This window comes from Pinus tabuliformis, chromosome 2_1 (genome assembly GCF_031772625.1).
Source record: "Pinus tabuliformis cultivar Carrire ecotype Pingquan chromosome 2_1, CPIR1, whole genome shotgun sequence".
In the NCBI taxonomy this organism is placed as follows: Eukaryota; Viridiplantae; Streptophyta; class Pinopsida; order Pinales; family Pinaceae; genus Pinus; species Pinus tabuliformis.
In genome coordinates, this window is record NC_142299.1 from 934,469,242 (window position 1) to 934,490,775 (window position 21,534).

A 21,534-nucleotide genomic window follows, 5' to 3' on the forward strand; every position below is an offset into this window, starting at 1 on the left:
TAAAGTTGCAAAGGAGGCAAATTTAATAATGCAGAAAAGCCTGAGGGGAAGGATTTTCGAATTGGACAGCCCATATATGATGATTGGTATATGCTGCTTTTCAATATTATTTTGACATCACTGCCAGTCATATCTTTCGGGGTTTTTGAGTAAGAGGTTTCATCTGAAGTATGTTTGTAGTTCTCTGTTCTCTATCAGCAGGGCCCAAGGAATATATTTTTAAACTGGTACCGTGTACTTGGATGGTTGGCAAACCATGAGATTATTTATGATATTTGTTAACAACCACTTCAGTTGCCTCTGCCAAATGTTTCAAGTACAGTTCAGGAATTTCAGAAAGTGGAGGACTATTTATCTATGGTGGAACAGTAACCTTCTGAGATAATGCAGGATGCAGTGATTCCATCCATGAGTGCATTGGTAAAGCCAGAGTTTCTAAGGCACCAAGACAAAGATGTCAGGCTCATTGTTGTTACTTGCATTAGTGAGAATCACACTGAAAACGTATCTGCTTCAATGCAAACAATTAGGAGTTCGGTTTGAATGAAAGAAAGACTGTGTTTTTGAAATTACACAGCAGTTTCGTAGCGCGCTACGAAACTGCTGTAGGTGTTGTTTTTTGAACGCAGACAAACAGTTTGATAAGATGATCAAAGGAAACATCTAAGGGACATATAGGAGACCAAATGAAGCTAGCATAGCCATTCAAATGATGACAGGTGTACCTTTTGTAAAAGTGAAATGTTTTGGCTCAAGTTAAAGTTTTGATTATAAAGGCACTTTATTACCGGTCATTAGGGTTTGGAAGGAGTTGCATACGAGGAGACTTGGCTTGCACACCTGTCCATCAACGAAGCCTCCAACACATCTGGAAACATGGTGGTGCTCTACATTTTTGGGATATTAAAGAGCTGGAGACATGCTGCTGCATTTTCGAATAAGTGGTGGAAGACTGGAACCGGAAAAACAGGGGTTTTCTCCTAACATCACTGAACCATCAAAGCATTCAGCATCCAAAGCTAGTATGGGACATTGAATCCTTTTCTCAGCCATCTCGGCCAAACTAAAAGGAGACAGGTGTCAAAGAACAAGAAAGAATCATTCTACGAGGAGGATAGAATTAGAGTTATAGTTAAATTAGGACTCTTTAAAATTCCAGTTTAGCACTTATTGTATTTAATGAGTTAGTTCAATAGTGGATAAGGGTAATTAGTGGCAGTCATCGAGCTCCCCTCATGCTGGAGGAGGAAGCTCAAAGTAGTTAAAGTTATGTTTCTATATATAGATGAAACTTTTATGTAATGAAGGTTGGATATTTGAGAAAATGGAGTGTTATTTTGGCTTGTGTACAAACTCATTTTCAGTAATACAAGTGACTACTTTTCTTCTCAGGATTCATACAGTGTTTCAAATGCTCAAGATATGTGGTTTTGTTTTATCCTTTATGTTTTTACAGTTGTATAGATACACAATCACTCAGAATTCACTTTGCTGCTCTGATTTCCTGTGTGTATTTGTAAGCTGAAGTTTCCATGAGATGTGTTTTGAGTATTTAAACATTACATGCCCTAACTTCTATGTATGAGTAGTGTTATAGTTTACTGAAAGATGATTAACTCCATAAGCCCAATGGAAGTCTTTGTAATGTCTGTCCAGCCAACATATTTGTTAAATTTACTTTGCAAGAGTTAGCCATCTCATCAATAGTCAAAATCAATAACCTTTTGAGAGAGCCCTCTCAGGCTAAGGAGGCTAAGCCTTAGTCAAAAGTCTGGTTTGAAATAGTTGCACAGAGTCTACCTGATCAGCAGCCTTTCAGTGCTTGATTTTGTGATAACACCGCATTAGAGAATTTTTGGAAGAGGCAATTCTGGTATTGGGACTTGGGAGGAAAAAGGGAAATTGCAGCTCTAGCGGAACGTGGTGCCCACAAAAGACAGAAATTCGGCCCAAGAAGGGAACTTGCGCTCTTGGAGGAGAAAAGAGGACGGGGTGTGAATTAGGAGAGAAACAGAGTGGGGGCCACCAAGTGAGAGAAGGAGACCAGCAATTATAAATGAGGAGAAGAGGCCTTCATTTGCATCTTTTGACACAAGTTTTTTTGAGTTGTTTAGCCAAGTCAACCGGTGTTGCTTAGAACAAGTGATTCCCAAGTGGGAATTCCACCTCTACCTTCAGGGAACTCAAAGTGTCACCCTAAGAGAGTAGAGAGATGTCTATCTCAGGGCTTCTAAAGGAGCTATATTGCAAATCATTTCCAGCTGGTGTGTATTTTCCTTGGGCGCAGAAGTTGTTCAAAGCACCCCAATTAAGATCAACTATAGATTGCTAGAGTTCCGGAGGATTTGCAAGAGTTTTTCCCACACATAGCCGGAGATTTTATAGCGAATTTGTTGGACTATGACTCATGAGGGAGGGATTTTGAGGAGCCATTTCTCACTTTGAGCATTGTGCAAGGGTTTCTAGCTCAGCCCATGAAAGGGAAGAAGGGAGAAGAATTTTGTGGAGAGATATGGGTAGGGAATAGAAGGTGTTTTTCTGGGGATATTTGCAGGAGTTTGGGAGGCATTCCGGTGAGGATTGTGACACGTATTGGTTGAGCTATTTCTAGTAGTGTGCATTGTCTAACAAAGAGAGGAGCTCACACCATTTTGGGGGCATCAGTGACTTGTGGATCTAGCCCAAACCCTTTATGGGCTTTTGTGGGTTTGGTGAGAGGAGGCTAGCATTAATTTTGCATAATTTTCTGAGCACTTCTGAGGGAAGAATTCCTAGTGCCATCCAATAGTCAACAGCAAAAATTATTGGAGGATGCATTTCACCCTACGACCATTTCCACCACTTGGTTTCATGAGATATTTCTAGGTCTTGTCGGGTATCTAGTGAGGAGGCCACCATCAAAGTTTCAACTCATTTTGGGCACTCTTCAAAATAATTCTTCCAGTTTCCTTCAGCAGCAGCTAGCATCTCTTCTTGGGCATGCGCAATTCTTCCTAGGAAATCTTTCCAGCATTTGAGCATTGTAGTCACACCTGGGTTCTTGCCATAGCTTGTAGTAGCCAAGACAATGACTCAAAGTTTTTGCTCATATTTCCGGGTTCAAATGTGTATGGTTGTGCATTTCTAAATTTTGTAGTTGTAGCTAGTTCATTGCTTTTGTTATCTACAGTATTTTTCCATTTGGAATATTACAGTGGTATGAGAGCATGATCTTGACCAGCTATGGGGTAGCCAGCAAGATCATGGAAGATTTGGGGATGTATACACAGTGACAGGTGAAACCATAGACAAACCCATGGCTAGAGGAAGATTCAGTGTGCAGGAATTTTGGGGTGGCAACTGTTGGGACAATGAATGGGTTGGCCCAGTTGAGGAATGTGTCAGACCAGATCCATCCTCATCCTTACATCAGAGACACTAGAGGTGCACAGGCCGTTGGGGTGCAGCAATCTAAACCATGTGGGGAAATTTGATAAAATCAGGGCACCGGATCTCCTCAAAAAGTGCAGGTAGGACAGGGACAGTTAGAGGGTGAGTCTAGGAGGTGCTTTTGCTGGTGGAGACTTGGCTTTAGATGTCAGGAGCCTGAGAAGGAGGTTGAGCATCAGGATAAGGGCACAAAGGGTTGTCAGGATTCAGAAACATGTAGATATACCCAGCATGACGCAGGAGTCATCCTTGTTAGAGATTCATTTGATAACTCTGGCTGACACCTTAGGGGAGAGAGCAAGGTTACTTGGGAGCAAGAGCGACATTTTCAAAAGCTCCCAATTGGGAGCGAATCCCAAAGAGTTTTTTATATATAATATATATTTTTTATATTTTGATGCATGTATGTCAACAAAAACATGTAGAATGATGAATTAGATATAAAAAACATAGATTGAACCATATAACAACAATCATATAGAAGTTATAATCTTCATCAACCACATCCACAAGTTAGTAACATACAACATATTGAGTCTCATGAATCATGCTTCATCAATCTTAAAGATTCAAGCTTTCAAAATTCAATATATAACATTTATCATTATTGATCACCAAATTTGTACTTGTGAGCTAAGTGTAACCATTACAACAAATAATATCTAACATGAAATGAAATGTTATAAAATGAAATGAAATGAAACAACTTTCACGAAGCATCATATTCATAATTCATTACCAATGAGTTATAATTGCCAACTTCAAACTTCAAACTTAAATTGTCATATATTGTTTACAAAAAATATCATAATAAATATGAAAGAGTCAAGAGTTATAAAAATTACTAGAAACAAGAAAAGGCAAGTAAATCTATTATCTATTGCTAATGCTTGGGTCTCTTGTCGCCACGAGAAATGTCTAATTTTTGAGTCTTGTTGGAAAATCAAGATCTTTGTCATTAATATCACCCTCATTAACATAAGATAGAAAAAACATAGCATGTCAAGTCAAGGTTTTGTTCGAGTGATGGTTACATTTTTAGTAGGGTCATGATAGAGGAGTTCGACAACCAATGTCACTAACATCAAGGTACATAGAGGGATTGGTGCTCTTCACTAAATACAAGTTCCATATGCTAATACATGACAAAATCCAACAGAAACATTACAATCCCCCCGAAATTTGAAATCCTGAAAAACTAATAACTCTGTTGGATTTTGAATGAGATTTAAAATTCTACTTCTCCATATGAAATCCAATGAGGTCGGAACCACTCACAAACATCCTGAGTCATTTCATGGTAATGTTAAAAGTTTAAGTAAAATGATGAAAATGAAGATTAAGGAGAATGTCACTTTTACTTTAAGAAATTAACATTACCATGAATCATGTATCAATACTAGGGCCATAGGCTTGATAATTAGGCTGCCCCACTAAAAAATTATTTATTTCTTTGAAAAAATTTGCATTTTGAAAGTTACTACAAAGAAAAAATTGCAAAAAAGGCTAGGGAGCGTGATTCAGGAGCGGGTTCGAGGGGGGGGAGTCGCTCCCCCGCAACCCTGGGAGAGACTAGAGCATGCACTCATAGGGCCATCCGTTGACGAGGTGCCAGGAGACACAAAGGTGTCCACCTTTCAGGAGGTGTCATCCGTTGTTGAGGTATCCTTTGATGAGGTGTCTGGAGTCGTGTCCAAGTTTTTAGGTGATAACGGTGAATAACAAGTTGGTGAGGTGCTAGGAGACATATCCACCATTGATGAGGTGACAAGAGACACCAAGGCATCCACCATTTATGAGGTGACAAGAGACACCAAGGCATCCACCATTTATGAGGTGCCAAGAGACATAGTGGTATTAGATGACAGTCGCTCACAGCAGTTTCATCAGTTCCAAGCCGACCTTCTAGCATTGAAAAGGAAGGCCGTGACATTGCAAGAGGCCATTCTGCAACAAAATGAGGAGCTGGAGGGCATGAGAGTAATTTGCGCTAAGTCAATGGCCAAACTAACTCACATTGGGGAATGATTGGATTCCCTAATGGTACAGCTAGAGTGCACATTCGAGCATCGGAGCAGCTTTCTTCAAACATACATAGATGGGGCTTGTAGCACTAGTAGGTTGTCTTTGCATGTTGGTTAGAGAGAGGCCACGTCACCGAGACAGATTTTATGTGATGACCAAGAATATGAGATGAGACGACATGAGTTGCACAGGGGGAAGCATTCGCAGAATGGGGGGCTAGCTCCATGTACGAGAGTTTGTGCTTTCAATTCTTCTCTTGGGGTTGGATGGAGAGAGATTCTAAGTTGGTACCCAGTGGAGTGGGTTATACATATGGAGTTGATCATAGACCAGAGTGACGATTAGCAGGCGCGTTCGAGCATTGGGGATACAAGAGGTCCAAGTTGGCATTGGGATCCAAGAAGGACTACCTACCATTTACCAGATACGCAGATTGACTATGGCATCAGTGGCATAGTTGACCCAATGATTGAGTGCACACATTCGCTAGGGGAGTTTCATTCAGCACCAGTGGCCAGTCGTTTTGTGAGGGGACTCCATGAATCATCTAGGTACGTTGGTTGTGCATGGGGTCGCGGGATGATCCACAAACTTCAACAAGAGATTGTCGAAGGAGGTGGCATTGGCAGGGCACTAGATAGTGCCTTGTATTGGACTAGGGATTATCCACAGTTATGTGGTGCATAGGGGACATAGAGTAGCAAAGAAGTGGTGGCATCACTACCTGTACATAGGGAGATTCACCTCTCAAGTCCCTCAAGGAGGATTTGGAGGGAGAATCCATGCATTAGAGGGTATGGTGATGTGATGGTGGAGGTGGTGATGTTGGTAGGGGGCGGACCAACGCGCACTATCTTAGCTTTAGGCCATGGCATCCAATGGTGTGTAGAAGCGTATAGCGCTAAGCAGTGGTTTGCAGGTGGGCATAGAGATGCATTGTGGTGTGCCATAGTGTGTTAGATTGTGTTGTGGAGTAAGAGAAGCGCGTCACACCGCGTTGAGCACATGCGAGGAGTGTTAGGTACAGTGACACAGACAGGACACGAGACGGTACAAGATGGTACAATAGTAGCAAGGGATATCTAGTGGTGCACGGGGATAGGCCATAGTGAACAGTGTGTTGATTTCTGGTAGCATCAGATGTGCTCTAAGTGTCAAATTTTGCAGGGAGACTTGGGCACATATTCCAAAGAACCCAGAAAGTGTTTTAGGAAATTCCACCCAGAGACAATTTTATTAAAATAATTAAATATTTTTAATGGGACCCTAAGTCTAAACTTAGGAAACTAAAATAATTAATGGCTATTAATCTAAACTATACGTGTAACTTCTAGAAGAAGACGAGGATCAAGCATAAAAGCTTTTAGCCATTGATTAGCTTCTAATCTGGGTCATTGAATGTCAATGACGAGATTATTCAAGGAGGCTCGAGGGTCATTTGGAGAAAACATAGAGAGTTGATCAGTCAGATCGAATTGCTGAAGATAAAGGCAGCACATTGATTTCGTAGTGATCACGCAAAGAGGGGCAAGAGATTTTTGGCTAGAGGATCTTCTCCGGAGCCAAGAATACTCAGCAAAGACACAGAGAGACGCACGAAGGAGGGCACACAGTTGGCAGAGAGGGTGATGTAGAGCCAGGTAGGGCTCACGTAGAGCACTGTAGAAGCCTTCCACGCAGAGGTCCGAAATTTGCTGAGGAAGCTGACGTTTTGAGCCGGGAGAGATGGAATCAGCTCCTTGAGAACAAATCAATTCCCAACAGAGGTGACACATGCCCACGCAAGGGCAATGCAAAAGTAGTTGGGGACTCGTTGATTTAGTTGCCAAATCAGTGGGGACTTGCAATGTAGAGTGAGGTAATCTAACTAATTTCTTTTGCCAAGTGATATTCTCTGTACTGGTTTGCCAGCAAGGCATCAGAGGTTGTATTCAGAAATAACTTCTGCTTAATAATAAAAGCCCTCAAATCTGTTGCACCGGTTTTCCCGCATTGGGTTTTTCTGGGGACGTTTGTCCAAAAACCACTGTGTCATTTGTGTTGTATCTTTCTCTTGTTCAGTTTCTTGTTTCAACATATTATTTTAAATGGTGTAGGTTGCAGTGTATGTATTTCAATATTTATCGTAGGAAACTGCAAATAACTTGTTCATGTAAATCTAACAAGTAGAAGAAATATCATCAGTTGTTGCAGTAGGGATTCCGAGTTTAAGGAATTTTCACATGGTATCAGAGTAGTGCAGGTGAAGCAAGAAGAATAATACCAAAGAACCCAGCACTGAGCAGAAAGGGAGATTGAAATAGCTGCAGGAGGCAGCAATTCAAATCCCCATAGGATTGCGCAGTCCAATCCAGTAGGCCTTCCAGATCGAAATCTTGTCGTGGCAGAGGGAGCAACGCCGATCCTCAACTTGAGGAAGAGCTTGCAGGACACAATTTTTCGGCAGGCGGATTGCTAGGCTGAAAGATATCAAAAGAGAGAGGAGAAGCACAGTGAGGGAATTTTTCCTCGATAGACTTCCTACCAAGAAGTCTGTTTTCTTATTGGCTGAGCAGCAGCAGTAACAAGCAGAGAGGAGCAGTTCGACATTTTCGTGGCAAAGATGGCAACCAGTGGGATGAGAGATCAAGATAGGTTGGATGGGGGCATCCAACTACGTCATCTGGAAGGCAAGGATATCAATCCTTCTAGATGAGCATTCCCTCCAGACCTATGTCGACAGCGTGGTGGTTGTGCCTGCAGATCCAGATCCACTGAAGAAGTACCAGGTAGAAATGGCAAAGGCTAAGAGGGTGATCTTTGATGGAGTAAAGGATCATATGGTTTGTCACGTCGCTAGCAGAGGTACTACTAAGGAGATGTGGGATGCCTTGGCAACATTGTATCAAGGATCTTCTGAGCAACGGAAGATGTACTTAGAGCAGAAATTGAGATTTGCGCAGATGCAGAAGGGGGAATGCATAGATCCCTTCCTCATGAAGCTTCAAGAGACCCGTGATGAGTTAGCAGCTATGGGGTCTACACCTCAAGGGTACGAGATGGTAAGACTGGCCCTAAATTCTATTTCTGAAGATTGGTAAGTCTTTGTCCAAAGTATCATAGGCAGGGCAACTTTGCCACACTGGGATGAGATGTGTGCAACTCTTAAGCAAGAGGAGTTGAGGAAAGACTTGTTCAAGTATAAACTCTACGGAAGCAGCAACAGTGGGTCGAAGCCCAAGGAGGAGGAAGAAAATGCAGCCCTTGCATCCAAGGGGCAGCAGGAGCAACGAAAGCGAAAGAAGGACATCTCGAAGATCAAATGCTTCAGGTGTGGTAAAATGGGTCACTAGGCAACACAGTGTCCTCTCAGGAAGAAGGACAAAGATGAGAAGCATGATCCAATGGCTGTGCCCGCGAAGATCGAGGAGTATGAGTTTGCCATGACAGCCGACATACCTCTAGGAGGGAGGTGGGCTAATTTGGAGTTGTAGTTCGAAAAAGCTATAGATGGGCAGGATCCTTGAGGAGCCCACCTCTCGAATCAATTCCTTGCTACAAGAGCCCAGATCAGTAGTAGCAGGATGGAGTAGTGTAAGTTGGTGTAGAGAAATGTTGGAGCGACAGATGTAGTGGATAGAACGCCAAGTCTAAGCAACATAGTGCAGAGTTGCAGCAGTGCACGGCGACATAATGTAGTAGCAGCAGCAACACAGTGGCTTCAGAGGGATAGCGTGGGACTAGCAGCAATTAAATCTTCAGCATTGAGATGCATCATACTAAACACCAGTTCAGTAATTTGGGATGTTTTCCGTTGTCAATGCAATAGCAACAGCATTTGGCAGTGGCAGTGCCAACAGTAGCACAAATGCAAAATTTCAAAGGGAGTTGTAGTACAAATGCAGTGTTGATAATGGCAGTGCCAACAACAGTATAGTTACAGCAGCAGTGCAGTAGTTGGTGGACAGCATGTCAAACATCAACAGCGCAGAGGACGATGTTATGAAGTCAGGGTGATGCTTCAGTGGGAGGCATTGCTAGAGCACATTTCTTTGTAACAGGGAGTGTTGATTTCTGGTAGCATCAGATGTGTTATAAGTCTCAAATTTTGCAGGGAGGCTTGGGCACATGTATTCCAAAGAACTCAAAAAGCGTTTTGGGAAATTCCACTAAGTCTAAACTTAGGAAATTAAAATAATTCATGGGTATTAATCTAAACTATGGGTGTAACTTCTAGAAGAACAAGAGATTCAAGCAAAAACGATCTTAGACATTGATTAGCTTCTAATATAGGTCGTTGAATGCCAACGAGAAGATTATTTAAGGAGGTTTGAGGGTCATTTGGAAGAAACACAAAGAGTTGATCAGTCAGATCGAATTGCTAAAGCTAGAGGCAGCACAGTGATTTCGTAGTGATCATGCAGAGAGGGGTAGAGAGTGTTTTGGTTGGGGGATCTTCTCCAAAGCCAACAATACTCAGCAGAGAGGCACAGAGACACACAGAGGAGGCAACGCAGTTGACAAAGAGGGTGACGCAGAGCCATGAAGCGCTCACGCAGAGCAGTGCAGAAGTCTTCCACGCAAAGGTCCAAAATTTGTTGAGGACGTTAACATTCGGAGCCAAGAGGGCTAGAATCAGCTCCTAAGAGAAAATCGATTCCCGATTCCTAGCAGAGGTGACACAGTGCCTTAGAGGTTGACGCAGGAGCAGCGCAGAAGTAGCCAGGGACTCATTGATTCAGTTGTCAGATCAGCCGGGACTTGAAGTGTAGAGTGAGGTAATCTGACTAATTTCTTATGCAAAGTGATATTCTTTGTACTGGTTTGCCAACAAGGCATCCAAAGGTTGTATTCAGAAATAACTTCTGCTTAATAACAAAAACCCTCAGGTCTGTTGCATCGATTATCCCGAATTGGGTTTTTCCAGGGACGTTTGTCCAAAAACAACTATGTCATTTGTGTAGTATCTTTCTCTTGTTCAATTTCTTGTTTTAGCATATTCTTTTAAATGGTGTAGGTTGCAGTGTATGTATTTCAATATTTGTCATAGGAAACTGCAAATAACTTGTTCATGTAAATCTAACAAGTAGGAGAAATATCATCAATTGCTGCAGTAGGGATTATGGGTTTAAGGATTTTTCACACAGTGGCATGCCGACGAGTACAGGGATACTTGGTGGTATGCAGTGGCATATGGTGCGGTACAATGGGATCTTGGTGCATTGCCTCTCAAGAGACTGATGGAGGGGGACATTAGGCATACCATTGGGTGTATTTCACTCAGGATCGACGAGGACGCAGATGAGCGCCACTTGATTGTATCCATGGGGACTCACAAGCATGTTCCTTTTCTATATCGCTTGCAAGAATAGATGATTTGATTGTTGTCCTTTGACACTTTGGGCATAAGCAGCAAGCGGCAAGGAGCTCACATGAGATATTTGGATGGGACTCAGCACACCAAGGGAGAAACTCATTAGCGGTAGCATTGGGTCAGGGCACAAACTAACAAGTACAGGTTTGGGGAGTGCATGCTTTGTTGCAAAGGTAGTGTATGTTCCACCCTTGAGTTCACACTTAAGGGGCATGGCAATTTTGCATGTGCTAGATTGATTAATGTTGTGTGGAGTCTAGCCAAGTCAACCAAGTCAACCAGTGTTCCTTGGCACGACGGATTCCCAAGTGGGAATTCCACCACTAGCTTCCGTGAACTCTGAGTGTCACCCTAGGAGAGTAGAGACGAGGTCTTGGAGGGACTTTTGACTATACTTTGACTCACATAAGATTTCCTTCCAATATGTAACATGCACCAAATGGGTCTTTCATACACAACAATGACTTTAATCACTTGCAGACTCAATAACAAACCTTAGGAGCTCACAATGGGGACTTAAAACTAAAATTCCTTGAGCATGAAACCCATGCCTCAAGATCAACAATAATAAATTTCTTTTTCTCATTGCATTAAATACAAAAAATCACGATTACATATGTCGTTATGAACATTAAACCTAGTTACATATTTCAACACGGATATCGAGGGATTCCTTCCTGACCTGACAGTGCAGAGATCAGGGATGACTCAGTGGCACATTTGGGACCTTGGTATTACTGGTGGTGGTAGTGGTGATTAGCAGTCAAAGGGGGCGCTTGTTCACGCATTGTTTGAGGACAAGCAATTTTTGACGGGGAGGACTATAATATCCCCAATTTTTATTTCAGCATTACATACAATTTTTAGAAGAGGAGGTGATTCCAACATTGGGACTTAGGACAAGAAAGGGAAATTGCAGCTCTAGTGGAACTCAATAAAGAGAAACTTGGCCTAAGAAGGGAACTCACACTCTTGGAGGAGAGAGAAAAGAGGGGTTGGGAATTAGGAGAGAGAGAGTGGGGGCAATCAAGGGAGAGAAGGAGGCCAACAATTATAAATAAGGAGAAGAGGCCTTCATTTGCATCTTTTGACAATTTAACTTCTAAACACAAGTTTTCTTGCGTTGTTTAGCCAAGTCAATCGATGTTCCTTGGCACGACGGATTCCCAAGCAGGAATTCCACCACTAATTTGCGTGAACTCTGAGTGTCACCCTAGGAGAGTAGAGAGAAGTCTATCTCAAGAATTCTAAAGGAGCTACATTGCAGATCATTTCCAGCTGATGTGTATTTTCCTTGGGCGCAGAAGTTGTTTGAAGCACCCCAATTGAGATCAGCTATAGATTGCTAGATTTTGGAGGATTTGTAGGAGTTTTTCCCACACATATCCAAAGAGTTTGTAGCGAATTTGATAGGCTATGTGTCGAGAAATCTAGGGCAACATATAGATTAGGTTTCTTAAAATGATTTCTCTTTCCTTTGACAAATTCTTGTGATCATCATATTAGTTCTTCATTATTATTATTGTGTTTTTGTTTATCATCAAGACAAATGCCAAACAAGAAGATCAAATAGGACACCAGAGATAGGCTCCAAGCAAAACCCTTATAAAGCGGAAAACCCAGTCAAACTCTTCCACTAATGGATTCAAATCAGATTGAGACAACTAGGATCTTTGACAATGACTTTCCCCTTCCATCCATCAAGCCAACCCTCAGTTAAAATCTTTCAAAGGTAAACTTGAATCAACGTTCTCCAATGAGTCAACAAAAGATCTTGGCTCATTCTGCAATCTTGGAGCTTTGCTTCTTACTTTGTTTCTGCAACCTTGATCAACTTTGCACATGTGACAGAGTAACAGAAAAATTTCAGCTTATAGACATCTTCCTTTCTTCGCCATGATAGCTTCTTTATTAAAAATACAAAAGACTTCCTTTTGGACACCTTCACACTATCATTCGTTCAAGTAAATCGCATATCACTTATCTCACCTTCTATAACTTGAATATTACTTATATATACTCTTCTTGTTGTGAGGACGTGACCTTCAAAGAGGTCAACTTGACATCTGCTTGAGGCGAACCTTATGTGCTTGAGGCCCACTTCATGGTGGAGGGATTAACACAACTAAAATATGTTTCTCCTTTTGATACAATAAGCCCAAGAATGGTCTTTTACATAGTAATTTTCAGTTTGACTCAAGATATAAACCCTAGAGAACATAGTGGGTGTTTTGACCTATTGACCATTGACCCAAGCATGAAACCCATGATTTAATAAGTCAGTATTTAATAAAAAATTATCTTTCTTTTCTTTTGACAAATACATTACATCATGACTCAAATACAATTATGAAGACCGAAACTAGTTACATTCTTCAACACTATGAGGTAGGGCTTTTGAGCAGCCATTTCTCTCACTCTGAGCATTGCATAGGGGTTTCTGGCTTAGCCTATGCAAGAGAAGAAGGGAGAAGAATTTGTGGAGAGATAGGGGTAGGGAAAGGGTGTTTTTTAGAGGAGATTTGCAAGAATTTGGGAGGCATTCCAGTGAGGATTGTGGCACATATTGGTTGAGCTATTTCCAACAATGTGCATTGTCTAATAGAGAGAGGAGCTCACACCATTTTAGGGGCATTGGTGACTTGTGGACCTATCCCAAACCCTTCTTGGCCTTTTGTGGGTTTGGTGAGAAGAGGCTAGGACTAATTTTGCAGAACTTTTTGAGCAATTCTAAGGGCAGCGTTCCTAGTTCCATCCAGCAACTAGCAACAAAAATTGTTGAAGGCGGGTGCAGTTCACCTTGGGACTATTTCCACCACTTGTGTTCGTGAGATATTTCTAGGTCTTGTCAAGTATCTAGTGAGGAGGCCACCATTAGAGTTTCCGCGCATTCTGAGCACTCTTAAGAACAGTTCTTCCTAGGCATGCACAATTCTTCCTGGGAGATCTTTCCAGCATTTGAGCATTGTAGTCACACTTGGGTTGTTTCCCTAGCTTGCAGTAGCAAGCCCAAGTTCCTCTGTTCTCATCTATTGTATTCATATTTCTCAAAATTAATACAATGACTCGAAGTTTTGCTCATATTTCCGTGTTCAAATGTGTATAGTTGTGCATTTTTTAATTTTGTAGTTGTAGCTAGTCCATTACTTCTGTTATCTATGGTATTTTTCCATTTATAATATTACGTATGACCTTTAGACTATTTTAGCTCTATCAAGGGAATTAACAACAACTAATTCCTAGGTAAGGCTTAATTGTGCCTAAATAATGCTCAAGTCCCAATCTTCTATATCAATGTGACATGTGACTTTATTACAAAATGTCTTAATGAAAAGTTTACACAAACTTTGAGTGTTGCTACTTGCCAAATGTACCTAGCAGAGATAGAAAGAAGAACATCAAAGTTGGACAAGGCACCTATTAGATTTTCAAGTCCAGATGTTAGGCAAAGCTATTCTACCCCCTCTTTTCTCTTCTTTTCTATGCAAATTGTTGATTTGGGGTAGCATTGGATGTGCTATAGCCACGAAATTCGCTGGAGAGGTTGGGGCACATGATATCTCCAATACCCAGAAAGGGTTTTGGCAGATTCTATACAAATCAGGAGATTAAAATAATCAATAATTTTAATGGAGTCCCTAAGTCTAAACTTAGGGAAAATAAATATTAATGTGTATTAATATGAATCTATGTTAGAATGGTCCAAAAGACATGGATCAAGCCAGATCTAATCTTAGCAATTTATTAGGGAATTAATCTCGGCCGTTGAGATGTCAACAGAAAATGTATAGGAGGAGGCTTAAGGGGCACTTGGAGAATACACTGACGGAGACCAGTCAGTTCAATTTCTGGAGCAGGGTTTGCTGAGAAATTGAACCAGTAGTTTGGAGAGCAATCAGGAGACAACAAGTACGGAATAGAGAGACGAGAGATCAACACAGAAGAGGCAGATGCAGAGCTAGAGGAAGCCACATAGAGGCAACAGAGACTGCGCAGAGCCAGAAGGGCCTACATCATCCACGCAGAGGCTGTAGGAGTGATGCAGAAGCCCAGAGGCTGCGCAGAGCCTCAGTAGGCTGATGCAGAGGGTTTCAAGCTGACGCAGAGGCTAGTAGGGCCTACACTGGGTTTAGGAAAGTGTTGGAAGTTTGTCTATCTGTGGGTAAGCCAATTTGGCACCCTGTTGTACAAGAAAATTTTGAATAATAAAATCCTCTCTTGCTGCACCGGTTTTCCCACATTGGGTTTTTCCGCGGACATTAGTCTAAAATAACTGTGTCAATGTGTGCATAATTTTGTTTCTGTATTAGGATGTGATAATCTATAGCAGTATTTATTTTAATGTTTGTTAATGTAATTTCATGAATAACTTATGATGAAATAAGTAGGAAAAGTAAATCAATTGCTACAGTGGTAGAGTTTTCACCTGGTATCAGAGCAAGTAATTAGAGACAGAAAGGGAAAATCAGTTATGAGTCGAGACCACGATGCATAGGCATCCACCTCAGGGGACTCAGGCAAAATTTTCAGAAGATTGCACAAGAGAGAGAGAATTTGATTTCTCTATGTTGGCTTCCAGGTTGGAAAAAGAAGTGGCATGCATGACTTGTTCTGCATCATCAGAAGTATGGTATATAGACAGTGGAGCCTCTTAGCATATGATGGGAATCAGGGAATGTTTCTCAGAATATCGAGAAGAGAAGATGAACTTTCAGATCACCATGGGGAACAAGGCAAAGTGTACTCCAATAGGAAAGGGTACCATAATTTTTTCAGACAAAATCGGGAGAGCGGTTCCATGCCACAAATGTGCTACATGTGCCAGGATTGGGGATGAACTTACTTTCTGTGTCATAACTACAAGGCAAGGGCTATGACGTCTACTTCATCAAGGAAAAGGTATATGTTAAACACCCGAGCTGGAAAAAGAAAGTGCAGATCGGGATCAAAAGTAATCAATTGTATAGATTACAACTAGAATCTCCAATGGCACTAATAGGCAGTCATGGGGACAAAGACTTGAATGAACTATCGCACAAAAGGATGGGTCACTTGCACCATGGAGTTCCGAGAATTCTCAGGAGCACTGTAACAGGAGTTCCAGACTGAGTACGGAACGAGATGATGTATGCAGGGGATGCGCTCTAGGAAAGTATGCCAAGGTGACATTTCTAAGGAGCAACCACAGGGCCAAGAGTGTACTAGGATTGATACACTCAAATATCCACGGACCTATGTCCGTCAAAGCTCTCAGCGGTGCCGAGTATTTCCTTACTTTCATTGATGACCACTCGAGGAAAACTTGGATCTATTTTTTGAAAACCAAGGATGAGGTTTTTTTGTCGATTCAAGGAGTTCAAGGGTCTAGTGGAGAATCTGATAGGTAAGAATATAAAAGTCTTGTGCTCAGATAAGGGTGGAGAATATGTCGATAAGGACTTCACTGATTTTTGCGCTAAGGATGGCATTAGAAGAGAGTGGACAGCTCCCTACAATCCGGAGCAGAATGGGGTGGCAGAAAGGAAAAACAGGACTATTGTAGAAGCAGCTAAGGCCATACTGTATGATCAGGATGTGCCAAAATTCCTGTGGGCAGAAGCATGCAACACAATTGTCTACGTTCAGAACATGACTCCTCATCGAGCATTGGGCAAGATTACTCTAGAGAAAGTCTTCACTGGGAAGACACCTGAAGTCAGTGATTTCAGTATATTTGGGAGTTTGGCATATTGTCGCATACCCAAGAAAAAGAGGAGGAAGCTAGATCAGAATACGGAAAAGGGGTATCTGGCAAGATATAGCGAGAACGCTAAGGCATACAGGATCTATCTTCCAGGGAGCAGGAAGGTAGTAGTACGACGAGATGTAAAGTCCATGGAGGACAGAGCTTTCAGAAGATCTCGCGAAATGACTTCCAAGGAGCAGCCAAAAGAGGATTCGTTGGTCATGCCTCTTCAACCAACAGAAGTGAAGAATCCTTCCTCAGATTAGGAAGATTCTTAGGATGAGGAAGAGGAGCAAACAGAAGCACCTATTCGCAAAGGAAGAACCAGCAGGGAACTTCGTCAGATTTTGCGTGATGCAGAGAACTTCATCAAAGAGCCAAGGAACAGTAAAAGGGAGCGAAAATAGCCAGACAGGTATCAGGCATTAATAGCTCAGGATGGAGAGCCTACCAGCTTCAAGGAGGCAGCTCAGCATCAGGTCTGGCTAGATGCGATGGTGTAGCAATATAACTCCATAATGGTAAACGATGTTTGGGAGGTGGTGTCGAGGCCTCAAGACAGATTTGTGGTAGGTTCAAGATGGATCTACAAGATCAAATGTGGATGGCAGTATTGAAAAATACAAGGCCAGGTTGTGGCTAAGGGGTATGCTCAAAAGGAAGGGATTGACTATGAGCAAACCTTCGCCCCGATAGCTAGGTCAACATCTATTAGGACCGTCATATCTCTTGCATCCCAAATGGGATGGGAGATCCACCAGATGGATGTCAAGAAGGAATTTCTGAACAGGGCAATAGAAGAAGAAGTATACATTGAACAACCAGAGGGCTTTGAAACTCATGAGAAGAAGTCTCATGTATGCAGACTAAAGAAAGCCTTGTATGGGCTGAAGCAGGCACCAAAAGCGTGGTATGGTCGAATAGATGACTACTAGCAGAAGGTGGGGTTTGTCAAGAGTGACGCGGATCTGAATCTCTACTATCTGGTTGTAGAGAGCGAGCCACTTATCTTAGTATTAAATGTGGATGATCTCTTCCTAACAGGATCATCCAGACTCATTGAAGACTGCAAGAAAAATCTAGCCACAGAGTTCGTTATGAAGGATCTAGGACAAATGCACTATTTTCTAGGGTTGGAAGGCTGGCAGCAGAAAGGAGAAATCTTCCTTGGGCAAGGAAGGTATGCTACAAAAATTCTAAAAAGGTTCGGGATGGGAGACTGTAGACCTATGGCTACACCAATGATCACCAACTGGAAGAAGATTGGTGCATCAGAAGACAAGGATGTCGATCCCACCCTATACCGACAGCTCATAGGGTCCCTGACGTAGCTAGTCAATACCAAGCCAGATATTTGCTACGATGTCAACACCCTTAGTCAGTTCATGGTGGAACCAAAGAGGGCTCAATGGGCAGTAGCCAAGCACATTCTCAGATATTTACAGGGAACAGTTGATTATGGGTTCTTGTACAACAAGGGGAAGGATATCAAGTTGAGTGGATTTACTGATGCAGATTGGGCAGGAAGTTTAGTGGATAGGAAAATTACCTCTGGGTACTGTTTCAACATTGGATCAGGAATAACCTCCTGGTGCAGTAGGAAACAAAAGTCTGTGGCTCTGAGCTCGTCTGAGGCAGAATATATGGCAGCAAGCACAGCTTCGTGTGAGGCCATATGGCTTAGAAAACTACTGGTCAACCTATTTAGAAGAACCATGGAGGTGACCAGGATCATGTGTGATAATCAGAGATGTATCAAACTCTCTGAGAATCCACTATTTCATGATAGGCCAAAGCATATTGATGTCTGGTGTCACTTTGTCAGAGATTGTGTCTAACGTGGAGTTTGTCAGAGATTGTGTCCAACATGGAGTTGTAGAGTTGAGCTACACTCCTACAGGGGAACAAGTGGCAGATATCCTCACCAAGGCCCTTGGAAAGTCAAAATTTCACTACTTCAGAGAAAATATGGGGATGGTAAAGAACCCCTTTCAAAAGTAGTGTGTTAGCAACACGAATGAAGAGGGAGTTGCAGTGTAGATGCAGTATTGGGAGAAAGGACCAACAGCAGCACAAATGCAGTGCGGATGCAATGCTGAGAGAAAGGACCAGTATCAGCACGGATGCAGAGGGAGCTATCGTACAGATGTAGCAGTGGCAGTGGCAGAACCATGGGCATTAGTATAGAATGCAGTAGTGCAGAGGATGTTGGGCAGGGAGGCCTAGCATCAACATAGGTAACGATGTCGGATGATCGGAGTAATACTCAGTGAGGAGTATTGCTAGAGCACATTCCTCGCTAAGAGGGAGTGTTGATTTGGGGTAGCATCGGATGCGCTCTAGCCACGAAATTTAGTGGAGAGGTTGGGGCACATGAGATCTCCAATACCCAAAAAGGGTTTGGGCAGATTCTAAACAGATCAGGAGATATTAAAATAATTAATATTTTCAATGGAGTCCCTAAGTCTAAACTTAGGGAAAATAAAATATTAATGTGTATTAATATGAATCTGTGTTAGAATGGTCCAAAAGACATGGATCAAGCCATATCTAATCTTAGTCATTGATTAGGGACTTAATCTCAACTGTTGAGATGTCAACAGAAAAAGTATGAGAGGAGGCTTGAGGGGCACTTGGAGAACACACTAAGAGAGACTAGTGAGTTCAATTTCTGGAGTGGGGTTTGCTGAGAAATTGAACCAGTCGTCTAGAGAGCAGTCAAGAGGCACAAGTACGGAATAGAGAGACAGCAGATCAGCGCAGAAGAAGCAGACGTAGAGCTAGAGGAAGAGGGGGCAGAGGGGGAGCAGGGGGGTGGGGGGGCAGAGGTGTTACTTGACTTCTGTAAATTCCAAGGATTCAAGCACCTAGAATGAACTTATAGCATTCCTCTTTGTTAGAATAGGATTATTATAACCATTCTAACTTTGAAAACCATCAATTTCCCTTTATTCATAAGAGATACCCATCACAATCATTGTAAACTTGAGGTAGCTCGGAGTTTCTTCTAGGCATCCCGTTCCCCCTTTACCCAATAGGGGGCTTCTTGTGTTTTTGTCTAATTTTCATGGTGGGCTTTGATTTGGCTTAAAATTAACCTTGCACTATAAAACAATTAGAATAGATTTATTTCATTTAAGTAGATTAAATTTCTTTATGGTTTAGATTATATTTCATTTTTGCAAAAGTAACGAACCTCTCCCTTCCAAGTCTTGTTATGCTCTCGGCCATTGCAAGCAAACCTTGATCTTTGCATATGATTAGAGAGGAATATTGTGGCTGAATTAGTTTAACTAGAGAAAACCTCTCTTCACCATTTATGGTAAGTTTGGGAAAAATAAATAGTTGACTTGTGCAATCAGTGGAGTGAGCTAAGCCTCCTCCTATTGTATCTCCTTACAACTGTCGACTTGTGAAATCAGGGGAGTACTCATTGAAGCTAAGCTTCCTCCTGTTGGATGTCCTTGCAACCTTCTTGACCTCATTCAAAGAATAAAGGTTAAAGACAAAACACACATTAGATTAGTTTTATTTTCCTGCAATCACACGGGTCATATAACTTCCTCTCCATTTCACAATCACCTAACTAATAAATCCAAGTGAAATCAACTTAATAAAACTTACCAAGAGCACTCCCTAAAACATTTCTACAACATACAACATTGGGCTACAACTTCATTTGCCAGATTTATTTTCAAGCAATAAGCATTTACTTTTGGCATTGATCTATCTTGTTATTTAATTGTTGTCATTTCTACCATCCATATTGTACGTTGATGGTTAATGTACTCTTGTGTAATGTAATTAGCTCCTAGATTAATTTCTTGTTTACTATAGCTTAATTAATCTTAGTTGTTTTAGGGACTACCTCCCTTAGCTTTGCTAGGAGTTAGCTTACACGGAGTCGAGATTGAGTGACAACAACTTGATTCGAGACTTGCCCAAAAGGCCACACTTAGTGGATTAGTGGATTAGAGATTTCTTCCACATAATCTAAAGGTGTGGATTAAGCGGCAACAAGTGCAATTAGAATCTGCATAAAAAACTAGAGAGGGTGCAATGTCCGTCCTGAAATTATGAATGGGGAGAAACCTAGCAATATGTGTGTGTGTGTGTGCGCGTGCACGCATGCTAGCTTATGGACAGATAGATGTTTAATGGAATGAGGATTTTTGTTGGTAACAAAAGTCAAAACTAATCTAACCATAATTTTTGACCGGCGTCTTATAGTTGTAATACTATAACATGACTATTGTGCCAATATTTACAATTCACTTAAATGGTAACCCATATCAATGTATGATAGTGATAATTCTTTTGATCTATTGTTGCAAAATAGAATTTTCAAAATTTGAAGCAACATTGCAAATAAGTTTTAACAAATTTTCCTTTTGCATGTATTTTAAGGTTTTTAGTCAATGTCAATTTATTCAAATAGTGTTTGTTTTTTAAATACAGGTGATGGGCCTCACTAATAGGTATATAATAGGGCACATCTGGCCATCCTTTAGCATATATTTACCTCTTTGTACATTTGATAACACCTTCCACTCGTATGCTACCTCCCCCACCCTCCGAGTGAGACGATAAGGCCCATAGAAGCGGGGTTTGAGCTTCTCAGCCCCCTTCTACTTGAGCGTATACTGCCTACACGACTGGAGCCTCAAAAATACCAAGTCCCCTACTTCGAACTGCCTCTCAACTCTGCCCCTGCCTACATAAAGCTTCTGCTGATTTTGGGCCATTTGCAGGTTGTTCTTTAGAGCCCTCAAGATATCTTACCTCTCCTGTATCTAGTCCTTGGCCCTTGCGGCCCTGCTTGTTGAAATTTCTAAGTCTAACACGTTAGAAATCCTACTGCATTATCTGGTTTAATTTCTCCTACTTGCTCATTCCATTAACAAGTTATTTATAAATATAAATATTGAAATAAACACAAATGCAACTTTAACTCATATACAGATCAACAACTAAAATATTGAGACAAACACACAAGGGACAC

General features: G+C 41.6%; 1 protein-coding gene across 6 annotated transcripts in view; it reads right to left on the reverse strand.

Moving 5' to 3' along the window:
• The window catches only part of LOC149203713 (uncharacterized), a 554,312-nt gene that overhangs the window by 172,702 nt on the left and 360,076 nt on the right, over positions 1 to 21,534 (reverse strand). The gene's annotated exons all lie outside the window — the stretch shown is intronic.